Source organism: Lacerta agilis, chromosome 4 (genome assembly GCF_009819535.1).
Source record: "Lacerta agilis isolate rLacAgi1 chromosome 4, rLacAgi1.pri, whole genome shotgun sequence".
Taxonomy (NCBI): Eukaryota; Metazoa; Chordata; class Lepidosauria; order Squamata; family Lacertidae; genus Lacerta; species Lacerta agilis.
Window position 1 is genome coordinate 17,147,498 of NC_046315.1, and position 22,044 is coordinate 17,169,541.

Sequence of the window (22,044 nt, forward strand, 5' to 3'; positions counted from 1 at the left end):
AACCGGGTTTGCCTCTCCGCTCCTCCACATGCAGCTGCTGGGTGACCTTGGGCTAGTCACACTTCTCTGAAGTCTCTCAGCCCCACTCACCTCACAGAGTGTTTGTTGTGGGGGAGGAAGGGAAAGGAGAATGTTAGCCGCTTTGAGACTCCTTCAGGTAGTGAAAAGCGGGATATCAAATCCAAACTCTTCTTCTTCTTCAAGTGAAAGTCTGTTGCATGAGTTGAATGGCACGCTTGAGTCGTGCTTAGAAGACACCCACTGAAATCAATGAGTATCTGAAGTCTCCTTGATTTCAATGGATCTACCCTCTTAGTTTCAGTGGATCTGCTCTTTTAGCCCAACCCAATATTCTGTGTATGTTCCTCTCAACAAAATCACTAGCATTAATATGTAAACGAGAGCCAAGTGATTATTCATAATTAGACAGCTTGATGACTGTAAGTAATTGTTGGGTATTCATCAGCACTTTGTAAGATTATATTATCATTAAAGCATATTTACACTGTATTTGAATATGCTTAGTGAAATTTCACTGAGATTCATTCTCAGTGCTTGTTAGAAGTCAAACATTCGAGGAAGTTCTGTGTTACTGTGACATTCTAGCTAATTGCAAACCATGCTGTACTTTCTTCGAAATAGGGATGGTTGGATCAATTTATTTCCAGTCCAAGACAGGTTTGCATGTTCATACATCTGTTCTGTCCCATTTCCACATCAATCTGCTGTTGTTTTATAATATACATGAAAATTCACATAAAAATATATTTTTTAAAACAATTTCTTTTATTTCAAAATGAGTATTTTCTCTCCACTTACAGAGTTTAAGTTGTTTTAAAACTTTTTTTTTAATGTCAGGAAGTGTGAAAGCTGGTAGATAATTGAATTTTGACCTGCAGATTCATCTTGGAAGTGCAGATCACTTAAAATCATGTTGAAATTTCAGCAGACTTACTTCCTCAAGTATCCCAATCTTAAATGACCAAGACCAGATAAACCAAATAAAAACTGATTTTCACTATCTTGTAGAAGCACAAAAGTGAATCTGGTACTCTTAGGAGTCCATTCCCCTAAATGTTGCAAGAGGCAGGTCTTATTCAGCTGAGTCTGTATACAGCATCAGGCCTATATAGGTTGATAAAAAAGTAATAATAGGAACAAGAGAAGCTGCCTTATACTGAGTCACACCATTAGTCTATATAGCTCAGTATTGTCTACACAAACTCTTCAGGATGAAAGAGAGAAGAAATTTCCAACCCTGCCTGGAGCTCCCTGGGATTGAACTTCAGAACTTCTGATGCAAAGCAGATGTTCTACCCTTGAACTAGGGCATTTTCCCATTTGAGTCAAAACACTGGTCTATCTAGCTCAGTATTATCATCTGTCTATCACTTAGAATAATAGAATTGTAGAGTTGGAAGGGACCCCAAGGGTCATCAAGTCCAGCCCCCTGCAATGCAGGAATCTCAGCTAAAGCATCCATGACAGATGGCCATCCAACCTTTGTTTAAAAACCTCCAAGGAAGGAGAGTCCACAACCTCCTGAGGGAGACCGTTCCACTGTCAAACTGCTCTTACTGTCAGAAAGTTCTTCCTGATGTTTAGTTGAATTCTCCTTTCTTTTAACTTGAAGCCATTGGTTCAAGTCCTACCCTCCAGAGCAGGAGAAAACAAGCTTGTTCCCTCCTCCATTTGACAGCCCTTGAGATATTTGAAGATGGCTATCATATCTCCTCTCCATCTCCTCTTTCCCAGGCTAAACATACCCAGCTCCATCAACTGTTCCTTATAAGTCAAATTGTCTTTTAAGTAGTTTACCGCCATAACATCAACCCATAATTAAGATACACAATAACAGCAAAACAGCTTCGATTGAAATATGCAATAAAACAAACCATTTGAAAAGTGAAACAGTTTAAAAACAGTTAAAGCAAAATCTCAGTTCTGAGGAATGCTCGCCTGAACAGGTGTTTTCAGGAGCTGGCCGGATCCCAACATTGGTGGGGCTTTTCATATTTCAGCAGGGAGAGTGTTCCACAATACTGATGCCACCAGTGGTAAAGCCCGCCTCTATCTTACCACAAGCCAATAATCATCAGGTCATGGCAAAACTAACTAGGTTCCATTGGTTAATCAAAGTGCCCATATTTTCAACACCAAGTGGCAGCAGTTGTGCTGGGTTTCTGAAAAGCATTTCCCCCAACTCTATTTGAAGATGCTGGAGACTGAACCTAGGCATGTGCCTCACAATTTAACATTCTCCATACAAAATGCTTTCTCCAGTCTGTTGCTAGAATACATCTACAGCCAGAATAATTAATAGCCAGCCACAAATATAAGCAGAATTCACTCATTTACCTCTGTAAAACTTTGATACCCGCCCCCTGCATTCTATTTAAAGAAAACCCCTGCTGCTTTGGCAAATGGATTATCCCAGTTCCTTTAGCAGAATGTACCATATAATAATTCACATCTGTCTTTCCTTTTACAGTTGCACGCAAAATCTAAAAAAACAACAACAACCCATGTTTGTACGTTTTTCAAAATGATCAATTAAAATGCGACTATTAAATCAGGCATTTTGTTGAAAATAGACATTGGTCTCATGAAAAGGCTTACAGCTTTCAAACTGCCCACTTTTAAAACGAGTTCACTTTGCAACACCAGCACCTTAAAAAAGGGAAGGGGGGGTTAGTTCTTTAAACAGTGAAGTGTTGTTCAGAGTGTAATAAATGAGCAGGTGGCAAAGGAAAGCGTGTTGACTGAGTGTAGTGGATTTATACTGAGGCTAACAACGCCTTTTATTGATAATCTCCCACCATCTGTTCTCATGATTTATTCATACTAGGAGACCAAAAAAGGGGGGGGGGGGAAAGGGAAAAAAGCAGGTGAGGAAAGGGGATGCAAATAAATGGCAGGGTATATATAAGGAATCAGGTGATTATCCTGATTGTGGAAACAGGACCAATGCTACAATTAATGTTAGAGCAATTGCCATCTTTGATATGCTGGAATTGCAAAGACTTTCTCCAACCAGATTTTGGACAAATGTGCTTGTGTGCATCCACTGACAGCAGGTGTTTCCCTGGGGGGGGGGATTCTGATGGGTGGGGGGATTCTGAAGGGCGGGAAGGTAAGCGTTTCTGTGCGCTGCTCTGGTTAGTCATGTTGGCCACATGACCCGGAAGCTGTATGCGAGCTCCCTCGGCCAGTAAAGCGAGATGAGCACCGCAACCTCAGAGTCGTCCGCGACTGGACCTAATGGTCAGGGGTACCTTCACCTTTAAGCATGTATAGGACTTAATCAGTTGCAGTGCAAAAAAGGACTCCAGATGGTTGATTCACTACAGTTCCTTTTCATGGTGTGATTTAATCAATGAACATGTGTGCTCATGGATGCGCATTAATAATTTGCAAGGGAAAACAAAGATGTCAACTGACAATTGTGGTGAACAGTGTGCATAGTTTGGCAAAAGGGGACCTGAGTGTGATGTGTTAATGTGCAGAGGAAACGGGACAGTATCAGAATGGAGAAAATCCATAGTATTTATTTTTATTTTTTGCAGAATTGGGATGGAGCTTAAACAACAACTCCGCTTATAATACTCTTCTTGTGGTTACTATCATTTCCCTATTCAGCTCTGTGTTTTATCCTTCTCTGATAAATGTTTTGAAACCTACCCAAATTCATGAAAGCCTTCCTTCCTTTGAACCAAGGGATTTAAAAATGGTTTATTCTTAAAGAGCTTTGACATGTATTATAGAAAGCGATTTATAATCAGAGATAAATAAATATGTAAAAATTCCTTTGGAGGGTTGGAGGAAAAACCCAGAACAGATTTAGAGGGGTGCACAGCAAGAGGAGAGGGCAGCGAAATTCCATTGCCCAGCCAGAAATTCTTGCATTAGCAGAACTACTTCACTGGATACCACTGGAAACGTTTCAAATTTTGCACCCGTTTTAACACCCAAATCAATGAAGCACCTTGGAGCACCTCAGAGGTCCCCAATTTCAGTTCAGCTTGCTTCAGAGAGATCCCACCTCAGCTGAGGACCATCCCTGAATCTGTTCCAAGCAGCCCATCTTTGGTTCTCAATTTAAATCACAAATTCAATAACTGACAACTTGCTGCCCTTTTATGGCACACAGTATCTGCTTCCTCGCCCTGCCTAACGGTAGAGCTGGCCTTGATGATTTCTAAAATGGTCAAACAAGCAAAAAAAACCGAAGTAGAGACTTTGAAAAGCATGCGTACAAACGTAACACAATCAAAATCCAATAAATCCCATCATTAGTAGTGCCCCTCCCCCGGCTGCCTTTTAGTAAAGCTTGTGAAATCAGATACCAATAAATAAGTGTGCAAAAATGAAAGGTTTTGGTGTGGCTAATTTTATTTGTCATCTTCCACATACCAATTTAGAGGGCTGCGGGACTCCTTCATTTTTATTGCTTGAAAATTCCTTAGCCAGAGGCACTGATATCCACAAGCCGCTTCGGCCGCAGTTGGGCTATCATTATTCAACGCACTAGCAGCTCCTTATTTGAATCAATAAGGGGGCCAAAGGGTCTTGACAGGCTATATTTTTAAAAATATTGATCTTGATGACCAAGCTGGTGCCCTGGAGTCTAACCATTGATTTCTTTCTTTCCTTTCTTTCCTCCTTTTTTAGAGAGAGAAAGCACTTGCACTAACGGCCAGATATCTGCTATTAAATATATCAGGCCTTGTAATTAAAGAAAATGGCAACCTGTCATTTAAACACACACACACACACACACACACACACACACAACTGGCAAGCCCAGATAATTTCATACACATCTAATAAACGTCTGCACGGCCCTGCTCACAGTTCATAAAAACTTAATTTGTTGTGATTGCTACCTTTTGAGTTCTAGAGTTCCTGGTCTTTGGCTTCATCCTTGTGGTATGCAGGTGTGGGTCTAAAATCTTAGCCCCCAAATCAATGTTATGTGCCATTTCCTTGAAACTTATCACTGGGTTTCTTCACCATTTTAAATGGACTGATACATTCATGAATAGCAGTCAAATGAAATGCACCAGACAATCAAACAAACACTTCTGGTCTTCTTGCTCTTCTGTTCAGGGAATAAGTCATGGCGAGTGATGGAAAGGGTTATCAGAGAAACATATGGGTTTGGGTCCTTACGAAGTCCTCTCCCAAAATGGCCTGAGAATTCAGCAATTTCATTCCTTCTTCAGACACAAAATGAATGGCAACTAGGACTGTGCACCTGATTTGGCCAAGGCCCAAATCACAAACAGTATCAGGTCGATCCAGGCTTGAACCAAGTCAGATTGAGACAGCCTTGGACAAAGCTGAGTCAGTTCAGGCTACCTGAAAAGATTCAAGCCTCTCATGGGATACACTGGGGAAACAGACCAAAGCAGGACTGAATCCTCTTACTCACTAGCCAGATGACAGCACCCAAGCAGGATTGAACCCTCTTTTGCTTGGTTTTTTTTTTGGGGGGGGGACATGGCAACTCCTTCTTCTTCCACCCTCCCCCACTTGTATGTTTAATTAAGGTGTTTTTTTTTTTTTTAGTCTTGCCCCAGATTGGTGGGAAGGGAAGAGATATTAACAGCCCTAAAAACTGACTCAGCTTGGACAGACCCTTAGCCGATCTCATGCTTTGAGAGGGCAATACGTCCAGTGCAGCCATAGCAGTTGCCAAGCATAAAGTCTGAATATGTCTTGTGCTCCATTCATCACCATCATTTATGTGGTTACCAGGAGGAAATTGATCAGCTCATTGTGACACAGTTTAGAATCCAAAACTCAGGCAAAGGAAGCAGACTTTGTTAGGATGTATTTGGTGGTATTTGAGCTGATTGAAGAACATGCCAATTTGAGATTTAACCATGCATTGCCTGGTTTCAAGTTTCCAATGCATCCTTAATAATAAGAAACATATTTAAATAAAAAAATAAAAAATGAAGAAGTGGAAATTTTCAGGGTGCTGGAGCCTGCATATAATACCGCATAGTGAAAAGCACACAGCTTTGCCATACAGAATTCAACCCCCAATTAAGGCTGAATGATTTCCATTAGATTTGTTTGTTTGGGGTTCAATTTCCTGGGTTTTTAAAATTGAAGGGCTCATTGATTATGTGGGCTTAATTGTATATAAACTCTTGTTATTAATATTAAATCAAGCCCACTTTACTGATCAATGAATGCCAGTTGAGTTCCTGCAGTTCAGCATCGTGACTGCTGCAGGCTAGCCTTCCTTCCCCAACATGGTGCTCTCAAGTTGTTTTGGACAACTACTCCTGCTGCAATGTGCCATGATGCAATGTAGGAAAACAACCATTACAGGACTTCTGTCATTCTCAGCCATAGTCTATCCTTCTGGTGTTTCTGTGAGCCAGCAGACATCCAGAATAATGCTCCATCTGAAATTAGATAATAATGACCATCTGTGTTATCAACTGCCTGAATCTTTTGTTTCCATGATGCTACAGCTCCTATCAACCCTAACCAGCACAGACAACGATTAAGGATGGTGTGAATTTTATTCCAGCAACATGTGGAGGGCCAAAGGTTGCCCGGACCTATGCTATGCAGTGATGGGAAGTGTGGTTTTATGTTGGTAGTATGTGGTGTGTAAAGGATTAAAAAGGATATTGACTGTCGCTAATGTTCCTCAGTGGGCAGAATTTGTTTCGGGTGGGTTTCTGCCCTGTAGTAGATCAGATCTGTGTATGCCAACTTCAGAGCTGGTTCTGCTAATCATCTGTTTAATAAAGCAACTGTTCAGCTATCCTTTTGGATTCTGCTGAGGTGGGTGGTTAAATGGAAGGTGTGTAACCACGTGAGTGGAGGCACGAGAGACCCGCTTAAGAATATTACAATTGTAGTGCACCAATTTATGTTTGCTTTCAGACCAAATCCAATTACACATGGCAAATTTCGATTATTTATGTTTACTGCTGAGGTTGAGAGAAATCCTTGCAGTACCCACATAAAATTAAACTTTTTGAACTATTCAGTTCATGAACACTCTATTAAACAGCATTTACAACTACAGAGGTTAAGCCTCGTGGCAGAGGCTTAATCATTTTTTTTTGCACATTAGCACACCATGTTAACAAATGGATGGCATTAAACATGAATTAAAGTCGCTTTTCTTGCAGAAACAAACAAAAAACGCCTGCAAAGCCCTTGAGCAAGTCAGACCATTTTAGTCACCATTAGCATATATATAATATTATTTGTCTTGGTATCAGATGTCTAACTGGTTTACACTTCCTGAAGGGAGCACTGAAATCTGCCTTTTGAAATTTTCCTATTATTGTGACTATTATTTGCATTTTCCATTGCAAGGTGACACAAAGAAACAAAGATAGCTAAACTGGTATATGGATTGGAACGTACTTCAGACTCTGCTTATTACGTTGGTGCTCACTCATATGAAATATTAAGTGCAGCACTGTAACCAGTAGCGTCACAACAGGGGGCGGTGGAGGGCGGTGCGCTCCTGGTGACGTCGCCAGGGATGACAAGGCAGCACGAGCAGCCATCGCGCCACCACAGCCACACGTAAAGGATCCTCCGTTCATGGCTGCAGCCGCAAGCAGAGGATCCCACCCCTCCCAGCCTCCCTCCCTCCCCGGTTTGCTGTAAAGCAGCAAAGTGGGAGCCACTAATGGTGAGACGCCCCCCCCCCCAGCCTCCCTCCCACTCTGGCTGATTGTAAGCGGCTCCTGCTTTGCCATTTTACAGTGAGCCAGGGAGGGAGGGAGGGGGATGGATGGGAGCTGTGGCTCCCAAAAGGGCTCAGCTTTGCCAGTACCCCAGCAAAGCGGCGTGGGAGGGGGTGCCAAAAAAAAAAAATCCACACCGAATACCACCTGGGCTTGCTACGCCTCTGACTGTAACTAGAGCCTGTGGCGGATTTTGCCTGTGAACATTTTCAGGGCCAAGCTGAGCTTTGGAGAGTTCCTGGAATGTTGCCAACAAATCTCATAACCTTGTTTTGCTTGCAGCTATTTGCTGCTGCCATTTCCACTTTTTGCTGCTGTTCCACCCTGACCCCACCCAACCTTTTTCTTTCCCCAAGTGATCCACCAACCAGAAACTGAGAACTGAACTCAGTAATGTAATGTCTAGCCTAGTATTGTGCATCTAGTAATGTACATCTAGTAATGTTGTCATCTAGCCTGTCCAATGTTGATGTCAGAAAGCCACTTCATGCCCTCACTCTGAATGATCTGTCATGGATATAATCAGATTTGGCAACATTTTAAAGCCAATTTAGTGTGAGAGGCAATGCTTCCTGCACTCATGAATTGGAAAACCCTTCCACCACTTTTAAGGGGGGGGGAACCCTGCCTCCAACCCCATGGTTAAAAATGGGGCTGCTTTTCACAGCTGTCAAAATCCTTGTTAATTTTTTTATTTTATTTTCTAAAAAAAATCTATACTGCCCTTCATCTAAGGACCATGGGGAGATTTCCAATATAAAAACACAAAACTACATAACATAGTAACAAACAACAACTCCCAGACAGTATTTAAATTGTTTGGCCCAAAATGCCCAGGCAGTTCTGATCGAGTGAGGCCTCCTCTACAGCTATCCAGGGTTATTTGACTGTTTGTTCTTCCTTTGATCCCTGACATGCAATTCACTCCTGGGGAGAGAAGATGTAGAGCTTCACAAAGAAGCCTAGGCAAGAACAACCTGATAGCCTGCTTGAGTCTAATTAATGCATGAAGGGGTTAATGTCATAGAGTAAGCTGTCCTGCCAGGCTTAGCCTATGTCACTTCCCCCTTGGGAGGAAATGGGCAACCAGGCCTTTGGTTGTACTTAGTCTGCATGTGTATTTGATGTGTGAGGAGCTCTGAGCGGCTCCCTCAAACCGCATGGCTTTGACCTGCCTCTTTTGTTTCACACAAGTGGGATTCTTTATGATTCACTAGAAAGGACACCGTTTGAAGGTTTTACAGCCTATATATCCATGATTTTCTTTGCTGCATGTTTTAACCACGTCAAATCTCTGCTGGGGTTCTATCGCCGAAGAGAACTTGCTCCCAAACTTGGCTCTTGACATCTAGGATTTCAAACACTAGATGAATCTTGTGGGGAGGTATGGGAAAGACTTCTTTGAGCATGGTACAGCAGGTAGAAATTGCAAGGAAAGACTTACCCAGTCCTCGGCTGACACGGTGTTCGAAACTGTGCATGCATTAAAAAAAGCCACTTTGTTCTGACTTTAAACACCAAAGAGTCATAGAAGTTGCAGGTGGCCGAGCATCACAATGACCCACCTTCATATTCACCAGAGGTTTGCTTCCTAAAACAAAACCAGCATATTTATTAGCATGCTTCCTAAATGCATTCATGTTGACACTTTATTTGATAGATGGCACAGCTAAAATCATTTGAAAGCTTTTGTGGGGCATGTGAGGCACTGAGGAGAAAAATCACAGATCTGCTAAACGCCGGCCATGGATATTCTTTCCACCCTAATTTATTGCTACTTGTGCACAGTGACTCCCTTAAAAAAGAAAATCATGTGAAAGTACTACTACGTTCAGAAGGGCAAGATTGACTTCAAGGAAAAAATTGTTCCTAACATTTCGATAGGAAGGCATTTACTACATCTGACTTTCTGTTAAAATGCATGTATTGAGAGAGAAAGTTATTTTCTTTGAGTCCTGCAGTGTCTTGTGGGCAATTTTGAGGCTGCCAGTACAATTTCTAAGTGTCCCAGTTTTGACAAGATGGTCATGAAAAGCAAATCACCATTCCCTCCTGATTTTTTTTATTTAAAGTAGTACTGAATTTTTCCTGAAGATACAACAGAATGTGGTGGGTATTTAAAATATACCGAGAAATAAAATTGAAATGCCTAACAAAGGATTTTAGATTTCAGTTAGGGAGGATGTTAAAATCTACTTCTGCAAACCTGAGAGTTCTGCCAAGTCTGCTGATGCCTCTTTTGTGTTTGAATAATGCTGTTTTACATACATACTAGCAACCGAGTTTCCTGTTAGTCAGTATAATGCTGAAAATAACTTAAACATTTGGAGGTTATCTATATCCCCTCCCCACAAGGAACAGACATGGTTAGGGTCCCCATTCACACATTTCCACCTTGCCCTTGTGTGCTTCATCCAAGGGAGATGAGAAGGGTGGTCACACTGGGAACCAGTGTGGCGTAGTGGTTAAGAGCGGTAGATTCGTAATCTGGGGAACCGGGTTCGTGTCTCCGCTCCTCCACATGCAGCTGCTGGGTGACCTTGGACTAGTCACACTTCTTTGAAGTCTCTCAGCCCCACTCACCTCACAGAGTGTTTGTTGTGTGGGAGGAAGGGAAAGGAGAATGTTAGCCACTTTGAGACTCCTTTGGGTATTGATAAAATGGGAAATCAAATCCAAACTCCTCCTCCTCCTCCTCCTCTTCAGCTGCTTCAACCGTTCCTCATAAGGCTTGGTTTCCAGACCCTTGATCATCTTGGTCACCCTCCTCTGCACACATTCCAGCTTGTCAACCTCCTTCTTAAATTGTGATGCCCAGAATTGGACACAGTATTCCAGGTGTGATTCGAAAAAGGCAGAATAGAGTGGTACTATTACATCCCTTGATCTGGACACTATATCTTGTGCTTCAGCTTCCTCCTTGCAGTGTTTACTCTGTTGTCACCAAATAGGGCATTGCTTTACTTTTGGGTGAAGCATATTTATTTCAATAATTTATATACCACTTAATACCAGGGTACAATGGAGAAATAAAAAGGATATGATAGAAATGCATGCAGCATGACATCTGTTAAAGTTAATGGCGTCATCAGAAATACAATATGATTACTTGCCACGAAATGTACCATGTCTTTGTATTTATGGCTTTTTCAGCCAGTGTTATTTCTGTGGCAATAGGACATGTTCCCGTGATAGCTACATGTATCACATGGTTATCATGCCCCTGTAGCAGTAATCTGTTGGGCAGTCCTATGGGCAAAAGCAGCTCAAGCCGAACATTTTCTCTTCTGATTCCCTTCCTTTTCCCTCCACTCTTTTGACTGTGTGTGTGTCTGTGTGTATGAGGTTTTTGTTTTGCGATGGCAGGCTTAAGGGAGGTGAGAGTCTGACAAGATACCGGCTGCACTGGGAGATGTGTGATAGGCAACGGTAACAAGGTTATTCCTTGTTTAGTGTGTAACTTAGCAGAACAAAATCCCCAACCAGACAGCATGGTGTGCTTGCTGTTCCAAGATCTCTGTACTGAAGCAGTCAAAGCAAGTTAGACAAGGCAAACTCCGTGGACAGATGCAACGCAAATAATCTCCTGCCGTAGAGTCACTGAATTGGAGGGATCCTGTAGGTCAGCTTGTCTGCCTCCTCCAGGAAATCTGGAGCAAGTGCATTCCTGACAAATAGCTGTCCAATGTACCAACCTTAGTCCTTCAGGTAACTTGGTCTTGGCTGTTTACGGCTTTCTACACTAATAGTTTCAAATTAGCTTGGTAATAAACTGGCAACCAGGGCAGAGTTTCAAGCACCTGATCCATAGAATCATAAAACTGTAGAGTTGGAAGGGACCTCAAGAGTCATCTCTTCCAAACCCCTGCAATGCAGGGTGTTCAAGGCCAAAAGCACTAGCTGTAACCATCTGCACTTGGTGCAATTTAAGAAGAGTCTGCTGGATCAGGCCATTGGCCCATCTAATCTAGCATCCCATTCTCACAGATGCCTGTGGGAAACCTGGAAGTAATAGCTGAGCACAAAGCACTCTTCCCTCCTAAGTTTCTAAGCAACTGATATTCAGAAGCATTGCTGTGAAGCCAGAGCACAGCCAATGTGGCTAGTAGCCATTGATAGCCCTCTGCTCCATGAATTTGTCTAATCCTCTATTAAAGCCATCTAGGTTGGTGGCCATCACTGCCTCCTGGGGGAGCGAAACCAAACAATTTCCAAATCAGTCTCAAGGGCAGTCCCACCTGGAGCATATTGCAGTCGTCCAGCCTAGAGGTTAAGGATGCTACTGCTTTGACATCTTGCCACACTCTGTTTTAGCTGTTTTTGGTATTGTGTTTTTAAGGCATTGCAACGTGTCTTGGCACCTCGTGGTGAAAGGCAAGTGAAGGAAATCAAATTATTATTATTGCTATTAACAACCACAACACACACAGACACACACACACACACACACACACAGAGAGAGAGAGAGAGAGAGAGAGAGAGAGAGAGAGACTAAAAGAGTACAATACCAGAGAGAAAAACAAAATCTCTGCAAAGCATAAAATCATAAAACTGCAGAGTTTGAAGAGTACCAAAGGATCATTTAGTCCACAGTGTATAACCATAGTAATATACTATGAAAACATCTTAAGAGTTATGGGACATGACTGCTGTGTGTCCACTAAGTACCTATCTGTAAGGTAGATGGGGGATCAGAAAGAAGTATGTTTCAGCAGCCATCTGGATCCCATCCCCATCCATGATATGCAGATAGATATATAGATATATAAATATAGATATAATCTCTTTTAAAAACCCACCCTGCTGGTTCTGTGCCACATTTCCTACTTTAAATTCTGAAACACTCCTTTCTCTCTTTCTTTTATCCAGTGTGGTGTAGTGGTTAAGAGCGGTAGACTCGGAATCTGGTGAACCGGGTTTGCGTCTCCACTCCTCCACATGCAGCTGCTGGGTGACCTTGGGCTAGTCACACTTCTCTGAAGTCTCTCAGCCCCACTCACCTCACAGAGTGTTTGTTGTGGGGGAGGAAGGGAAAGGAGAATGTTAGCTGCTTCGAGACTCCTTCAGGTAGTGATAAAGCGGGATATCAAATCCAAGCTCCTCCTCCTCCTCCTCCTCCTCCTCCTCCTCCTCCTCCTCTTCTTCTTCCCCCACTTTTGTTTCAGAATCCCTTCTTTTTTCTTCTTGCTTAAATCTATTTTATTTTGGAGCTAAATAAACATACCTCCATAAAAATAATTGCCCCAACATTATTAGTTCCCCAGTACAGTCCAGTAACTATGCACAATCTGTGTGCATTCCATTTAATAATAATAATAATAATAATAATAATAATAATAATAATAATAATAATAATAAAGTAATAATCATAAATAAATAAGAATAAAAATGTTCACCCCACCACCGATACCATTCCATTGCAATTATCTCACCTCCCAAAATTTCAAGACCTCTTCTGATGGTTTGACCTCTTTGTGTTTTAACAGTACAAATTCTACAAACACCTTCCACACAATCCCTTCTTTTCTCCTCCTTTCCTCACCCCACCCTCTGCTCCTCTGATCATTCCTATTGTGTCAGTCAATTTTACGCTGTATTCCTGCAGGCCAGGCCGGAAAATTGCCTTTTATAAATTTATCGTACAGTGTGCCTAGTAATTTGGGTGCTTTATAAATAAAATAGGATGGTGATAAAATTCCTAAGGTGAAACCAGTACAGTGAGGGGTTATGAGCCCAATTCAGCACCTCAGAAAATCTTCACATTCCTGTTTTTTTTTTTAAAGTAATACCCATATTTCAATTCATTATGATTTTCTGATACATTAACTGGGTCATGTGGGGAACCCAGCTGAGAACGAATCTCATTAGAAGAGTGATCCTGTAGAGCTGGTAGCCTATCAGTTGGAAAGAGTTCCTCCCTGGACATGTAACAAAGTGTGTTGAAGTTGCTGTAGTTGTCCTTAATGGCCAGGTAAAGGCTGGTACCCATGTGGCCTGGATATCTAGTTACATATACAAAATTAGAGAGTGGAGAAGAAACAGTAATGTCACAAAAGTATAGATGTAATCCTAGCATTATCTGTTTTTAGTGGCAATCAGGTTTACCCAATTGAAACTTTATTTCTCTCTATGGTATGACTTTAAATAGGTCTGGGATCCCTGAAACACGTGTGTGTGTGTGTGTGTGTGTGTGTGTGTGTATGTGTATGTAGAGTACAACTCTTATTATCCCTGAACTATTGGCCATGCTGGGACTAACAGGGAGCTGAACTCCAACAGCAAATATTAATTTGGAAAACAACAACAACCCAGTATTGCCATGTCATAAAATATCAGGGCAGTTGACATGATTGAAGCATTTCTTAAAAAACAAAAACAAAACTTTTTTAAAAAAGTTGACTGGCCAATAAAATGAAACAGTTGGAAAGACCTGTCGACATAAAAAAGGTCCTCAAGAAAGTCAAAAGCGAGGGTGCCTGCTGTATCTCTGCTGGAAAAGAGGCTTCCACACAAAATGCCTGACTTCTAGTGGATGTTAGTTGGGCCTCTGCAGTGCGCAGAGAAACTCACAGTGCTCCTCCAGATTATCTTTGCGATCGAGCTGAGATATAAGAGTTGAAGTGGTCCTTAAGGTATCCTGGACACAAGCCCTCCAGGGCTTCTGGAGAGCAGTAGGTTTTCCCACCCCTGACTTTCCGGGAAGTTGGAAAAAAAAAATTGTCCAGTAGCACCTTAGAGACCAACTAAGTTCGTTCTGGGTATAAGCTTTTGTGTGCATGCACACTTCTTCAGATACTGGAAGTGTAAATGCAAAGCAAATATAAGAACATTGCTGGATCACAGTGGCTGAGCAATGTGCCTCCAGGAAGCCCTCAAGGAATGCTTGTGGCTGCTATACAGAGACATACTGCAGATTTGAACCCTGGGTCCTAGTCTGACACCTCTAATTAGGGTACTTCGCTACACTTGCACAGGAGTAAACAACACACTTACCCAGCTGTAGGCTCCAATAAATTCTATAGGAATTTACTTCTTAGTCAACCTGGTTAGAATTGTACCATACATTCTGATCCGCACATTATTCCTGGAGGTGCAGAGCAGGTAAGCTGATAGCAGAATTTGCATAGATAGAATTCTGGCTAGTCGCTGCTGGGTAGAGAGTTCTGGATTAGGTGAACTTTTTGCTGCTATAAAACAAAGAATGAAGATGATAATAATTTTGACTATTTTCTGTTCAGCAGATTATCTGAAAGGATTCTGTTTTTGACTGAACACGCTGCTCGCTCCTTCTTCATCCATTTGCACCCATTAAGGACTATTTTGCTGTGACTGTGTCCATCTCAAAAGGCACTTCTACACATATTGGAAGCCAACTAGTAGGTAAGATAGATTTAATATTCCTTTGGAGGTGTTGATGGGGTGCTGCTGTGGTTTTCGGTTACATGAATCTCAACGAATCCGATATGTGTACTTTTCAAAATAAAAGTGCTTCCAGATATATATTCTGAATTGAGTAATCCCATTAACTTTACTGAGATGATACAGCAATGGTATCAAGAATCTGTTCTTGAATGGGTGGCTAATTCAAATGTATGTTTACTAGTAGTATCCATTATTAGTTGGTTACTGTACATGTTATAACGCAAGGGGAACCTACCTGTTTCATCATCTCCCCTTCCCCCACCCCTGCAAGATTTATTGGATCTTAAGTGTTGACATTTGAGGTTATACCTGCTATAAATTTTGTTGTATTGTTTGATTAACTGTTGTTCTTTAATTGGACTTGTTACCTGTTCAGCCTCCTTAGTGGGAACAGGCGAGTTGGAATGAATGAATGAATGAATGAATGAATGAAAGCATACTCTACTGCTATGTGGGAAAATCTCACATATTGATGATCATGAGCTTAATAATCAATTGAGTGGATTTATTTCAGACTTTCATCCAGATTCTCTCTCTTTTTTGGGCTATCAGTTGTGGGACAGAAGCAAAATTCATCTCCCTGTTTCACTGTCCTGTTCCAGAGGGTGTTTCCCTTGTCCATTTTTGATGCAGGTATCTGCTCTGTTGAGAGTATGCGGCTGTGCAAACTTTTGGAGGGGGAGGAGATTTGAACACTTAGAACTATTTTTTAAACAAAAACAAAACCTGGTGATATAAGTCAACCCGCCCCGCCCGCCCCATTTCAGCTGTTTCACCCAACCCCTCAAAGCCTCTCCCTGAAAATATTGGTCTGAACCATTGCAGTCCACACCCTGCTTTCCCCAAAACTTACGTCCATGCAGAATTCTTATGCAGATTCTTTTCTTTGCACATGCAGAATTCCTTTGCTCCTTGGTGTGTGTGTGTGTGTGTGTGTGTGAGAGAGAGAGAGAGAGAGAGAGAGTCGAAACAAAATAAAAAATAAAAAATAAAAAAAATTCCTTCCAGTAGCACCTTAAAGACCAACTAAGTTTGTTCTTGGTATGAGCTTTCGTGTGCATGCACATACCCAGAACAAACTTAGTTGGTCTTTAAGGTGCTACTGGAAGGAATTATTTTATTTTATTTTATTTTATTTCGACTATGGCAGAGCAACACGGCTACCTACCTGTAACTATATATGTGTGTATATTTGTTTAGTCGTTTAGTTGTGCCCAACTCTTCGTGACCCCATGGACCAGAGCACACCAGGCACTCCTGTCTTCCACTGCCTCCCACAGTTTGGTCAGACTCATATGTGTGTGTGCATGTGTGTTATACAAGTGGCTGTGCAAACTGATGTGCTTTATACTGATGAGCCAATTGATGGACGTTGAGTGTTTTCACTAGCTGCGGTATGAGAATTTGCATCATTTTGCCAGAAATGCAGTGCTGACCAATTTACCACTTGGATGTGCATTAATAGCTACTGGTCATGATGGCTATGCTCTGTCTCTGTGGTCAGAAACAGTAATTAGTTTTTTTAAAAAAAACAACAACAACAACAGCAGCAACAACAAGTGGTGTAGAATTTTAATGAAATGGAAATAAATAAATAATACTTCTTAATACCAGTTGCTGGAGCGGAGAGTGCAATTGTGCTTGGATCCTGCTTACGGGTTTCCCACAGGCATCTGGTTGGCCACTGGACTTGCTGGACCTGTGGCTTGATCCAGTAGCCTCTTCTTCTATTGTTGCGTTCTTGTGATGCACACTCAGCCCTTTCCCCGATGCACCTCTGTCCTGGCTTGCGCAACAGGTTGTGTATCCAACCTGCCAATTTTATTTCCCCCCCAGCAGAAAGTAAACCTGATAGAATCAGACATAAGGAAAGTTTGAGTCAATCAATCAGGATTCCGCACAACAGAACTGACAATAACCTCACAGTGGAAAAGAAAAAAATGGGCAGCATGTCTGCAGAAGAGTAATCGCTTCTTCCCCACGAAGAACAGAATCTCTTCTCTACATATATACATCTTTCCATGGTTCAAATAAAATTTCCAGTGCTTATGCACACAAATACGCACAGCGTGCCAACCATGCTGTTTCATGTGGTGTTAATTTATAAGGTGTGTGTGCATGTGATAAATTGGAAGGTGCACTAATTGTGTTCTTTTCTGCTTGCACTGCCTTCTCCGCAGGTTACTTAATTAATTGCTCACCTGCTTTCTGCTTTTAAAGCTATAAACTTTGCGCTTGCTCCTCCCTCTCCCTGAACAGGTTAATTAGTTGAGTTGTAAGGTGTAGTCTCTTCCTTCTTTTCCCAGTCCCTTAGTCAGTATTGGTTTGCTGGACACGCCATTAATTACCACAGGGATGCAGCAATCAGTGTGCTCTCTTGTCATTCTAACAGCAGGCATGTCAATTTCATTTAGATTTTGTTAATTTCACCTCCTCTGGCAATTTCTCCATAGCTTAACTGACAACCTGATGGGGCTTCTGTTTACAGAGAACTGGCAAATGGAACTGGCTGACTCTGGATGGAGCATTGATAGGTGGAGAATGAAGGGTAAATTTGATTCAGGGAAACATTGGAAAACAGTGCTTTTGGGTGGTTCTTCTTTTATTTGAACTTTTGCAGCCTTACCAAATTTTAATTGGCGTATGATAAAATAAACAAGCCACAGTTTTACTTCTCAGGAATAGTAATTGCAACTTGTGAGAAACAACAAGTTATATATAAATCTAAAAAGGGATATCTAACATGCGTGTATCATGTACAGATACTATATATTTGTGCAAAGAAGTAAACTTCCAGGCTTCTATCTTCTATCTGGAACAGTGGTGTTCAATTTATTTATTTTTACTTTCCAGATTGAATAGTGTATTGAGGAATGCCTGCAGATTGGATACAGAACCCCACTGTGTTGCAGAAAATTCATTGACTTATTCTAAACCACAAATGTGCCTGCACACTGTCTTACCATAGTGGTACATGCTCTGGTTATCTCCCATTTGGGCTACTGCAATGCGCTCTGCGTGGGGCTAACCTTGAAGGTGACTCGGAAACTACAACGAATCCAGAATGTGGCATCTAGACTGGTATGACAGACAGCTGAGCTAGACCATAGTCTGGTGATGCAATACGTTGGAACTCCACCAGACTGCTGGAGCCTCTTTCTGATTGGCTACCAAGACAGCTAGCCAGAGGAGCATGGAGCCAGCACTTTGGGAGAGAAAATAAAAGGAGCATTTTCTGAGAGATGTTTCAGATTGTTTGGTGGAGAGAGTTGGAGAGAGTTAGAGAGTTGGCTCTGATCTGTGTATAGCATCCACTCTGAGGACAATATCTACAGCTAGAGAAAGGAGACTCTGAGCTTAGATTGGAAGACAGTGTGTAGTGAATTGCGAGAGTATTCAGACAGGTGGAGGGCTGAGTTTGAGCAAGGAGGAGCAGAGCTGTGAGAATACAGTCTACATGGGTCTCATTTCAGTCAGGAGGGGAGTGATCTTAATAATAATAATAATAATAATAATAATAATAATAATAATAATTTATTATTTATACCCCGCCCTTCCCCGCCACACTGGGCTCAGGGCGGCTAACACCAATAAAATCACAATAAAAACATAAAACAATTCATTAAAATACAGATTAAAATACAATTTAAAATTTAATTTAGACTGCAGCCTCATTTTTAAGTAGCCCACCAATCACACCAAAAGAATGAAAGATCAAGGTTAAACTGAAACCAACCCAAAGGTCAGGTGGAACAGCTCCGTCTTGCAGGCCCTGCGGAAAGATGCCAAATCCCGCAGGGCCCTGGTCTCTTGTGATAGACCATTCCACCAAGTCAGGGGCAGTACTGAGAAGGCCCTGGCCCTAGTTGATGCCAACCTAGCATCCTTGTGGCTCGGGACCTCCAAAAAGTTATTATTTGAGGACCTTAAGGTCCTACCTGGGACATACCAGGAGAGGCTGTCCCTTAGGTACGAGGTAGAAAGAGAAGACACCCTAACCAGTTAAGAGGGATGTGGTGATCCCCTAGGTCTGCTATACTATTCAAAGTACCTCAGGAGTGTGATTGTTGGGAATCTGACAGAAAGTACCACCTCGTTTAAGAACCTTGCCCAGATCCCGTTCATGACCCCACTCAAACTTCAGCTCTCCATCTGGAGGCTGATAATGGGGGCCCAATGCCTGAGCGAAATCCTACCTACATCTGTAATCAATAAAATTGTGGCCAACTTTCAATCCCACTTATCAACGGGGATGGGGGGGAGCTGTGAGTGAGTCCACCAAATGAATGTGAGTGAAGAAGAGGAATGCAATTTTAATAAATAGCAAAACACAATAAAAACAAAAACCCCTCTTTTTAATAAGTGGATTATTAAAGTGCAGCACATTCTGCAAGTACAAAATGAGCCCATTTCATTTCTATGCTGGCTGGCAACCTACTGCCAACCAAGGCAGTAACAACAGCTGTAAGTCAGAGACTTTTGGGTCTCAAGCTCATTATCCAGATGGATGATGTCTATCCAATTAAATTTTATTGTTGAAGAATGGAAGGGGATGGAGGAGCAAACGTCCCGTTAACTGGTTTTTGCTTCATAATGTACCTGAAGAGTGAGTTATATCTTTGCAGTTCAAAACACCTCTAATTAATTTGTAGAGGTGTTCCTCTCCTTTTGTGACCTGGTAATAAACAAGCAATTGAGGTTGCCGGGAAGAAGAAGGAGCCTTGTTAAAAAGCGAATATCCCTGTGTCTGTGTGGAAAGATTGGGAAAGTGCAGAGTTCAGTTGTGGCGATGTCAAGCTGCATTCCCTTCCTGCGCAGCTAATTGAGAGTTATATTGGAGGTGTAAGAGAGCCATTGAAATAAACGAGAGAGATGGACCACTCCAAAACAGATATAAGTGAATTAGAACTGATGAACCTGATTAGAGTGGATTCACTGTGTCACTTTAAATACACTCCAGCCTCATTCATCTTGTTGCACCTGATCTGTCATTGCAGGACCACTTACAAAGTGTTTCAAGCAGTTAAACTTGATGATGGATTATTTCATGTTTTGTATGCTGGGAAGGGATTTGATTGAAGGGTAATCTATTTGATAAAAGAGCGTTCGATTCCAGTCCCTGCTCTGCACAGTTTTGGACTTCTGACTGGTGCAGCCACCGCCGAGCTAAAAATCCATCCAAGAGTTTTGTACAGCTGGCAAGGGACCACCTTCTCTAAATTTATCCGGATTATACAAATGGCAGGACTCCCCTGACCTACTAAGCCAAAAGTGTTGTCTCTTTCTCGCTATTTAATATTCATGAAATGCACTGTAGCTGGGAAGGGAAAGGAAGTGTGGTGCTCTTCTTTTTTTCCCGAGAGGAAGAATGAAAGACAGGGTGCTGGAGGAGGTTAGATACCCTTCCAAAAATACAGCCGCATAATCAAAATCGGAGGCCTCTAATAGCATCTTTGAACCAGAGCGGTGGGCGGGGGGGGGGGAGGGGAGTTGGTAGATCTGATCTCAGAGCTTCATGGATCTGATCACAGAGCTGTAAAAAACAGATAGGCGGACTTTGTTTTACGGCAGTGGTTCTCAAACGTTTTTCTCTGGGCCACACTTTCGGAATAAAAAGTTGACTGCACCAGCAGTTGAATCTCATTTCACAGGAATATAGGAAGTTGCCTTATACAGAGTCAGACCATTGGTCCACCTAGCACAGTCGTTAGCATATGCACCACCAGGGTGCAAAAATCCGCCCAGTGCCCCCAAATTAAGTTTAGCCCCCAAATTAACTTTTATTATGATGTAAGAGTTAATTTCGTGTGCACGATGCCGTTGAGAATGACAAGCACCATCGTTGAGTCAAGCAGCGCTGTTGTGAATGACAAGCACCATGGCTGGCGTGGCGCGTCTTTGGTAAATGAGCGCACAAAGTCGAAAGTCCTTTAGTGAAACAGTAGGTATACATTTTGGTAATACCTAGGTATATATGTATTTTGTTTTTTCTAGCTTGATCAAAATTATTTATTACTTCCTAACAGGTAGATAGTTAAGAGCTTAGGCTGCTTCAGTGGTGGGCACCCAGCGCCCCCCAGAATTTGGCACCAGGGTGCACCGCACCCCTTGCACCCCCAGGTAAAGACGGCACTGGGTCGACGCATGTAGAAATATAGATATAGATTGATACTATAGATCAATACAGTGCTTCTTTTCTGCAGGAACGCAGGGGTAAGCATACCCCTAAACATTTTGTGAATCTAAGTTTGGCCTCAATGAGGGACAGCATTTCAATATGAGTAGGGAAATGAGAGTTACCCTAAACTTTTTTTTTAATAGAAAAAAACACTGGATAGATATATAAAATACTAAGGAGGGGACCCGCTCCCTGCCAAAATCCCAGTAGGGACTGCAGATGTTCAATGGCCACGGAATGCTGACAGTGTGTTACCGGGAAGTAATGGAACATCAAAGGAGGGGGAATGAAGTGGGCAGAATCCAAAATTGGGGGAATTCCTCACTTAAACGTTTTGCCGCAGATCTCACTTATCTGTAATTTGAGAGAACAAAAATCCTCATTTCTCACTTTGGAGTGGAAAACTTTCATTTAGCTTTGGGTTTGGTGCACACACAGAGATCTGACTCTCTCCTCAGAATTTACATATTTCTTCTTCCAATGTTCAGTGAATTAGATACTATAGATCCTTAGGTGGTTTGAGGAGAAAGCGCAAAGCTAGAAAGTGGGGGCGGGGGGTGACCTTTGTATTTGTTACCTCAGCAAAACATGTTGTTCCACTGGCCCAGCGATGCGTAGAGCTGGAAATAACGAAGATGAGTACAATAGACTTTCCCATAGACTGACTTTTCCAGGTCATTTAATTCTCTCTTGTGTCTTGAGAGCCTTTTC

General features: G+C 42.0%; 1 protein-coding gene across 2 annotated transcripts in view; it reads left to right on the forward strand.

The window, feature by feature from the left end:
- CNTN5 (contactin 5) overlaps window positions 1-22,044 on the forward strand; it is a 619,322-nt gene that overhangs the window by 180,308 nt on the left and 416,970 nt on the right. Inside the window, exon 2 of one of the 2 annotated variants that reach the window (XM_033146163.1) lies at window positions 14,972-15,113. The gene's annotated coding sequence lies outside the window, so the exon portion shown is untranslated. The remainder of the gene's footprint in view (window positions 1-14,971; window positions 15,114-22,044) is intronic. The other variant, XM_033146162.1, reaches the window with a different exon arrangement.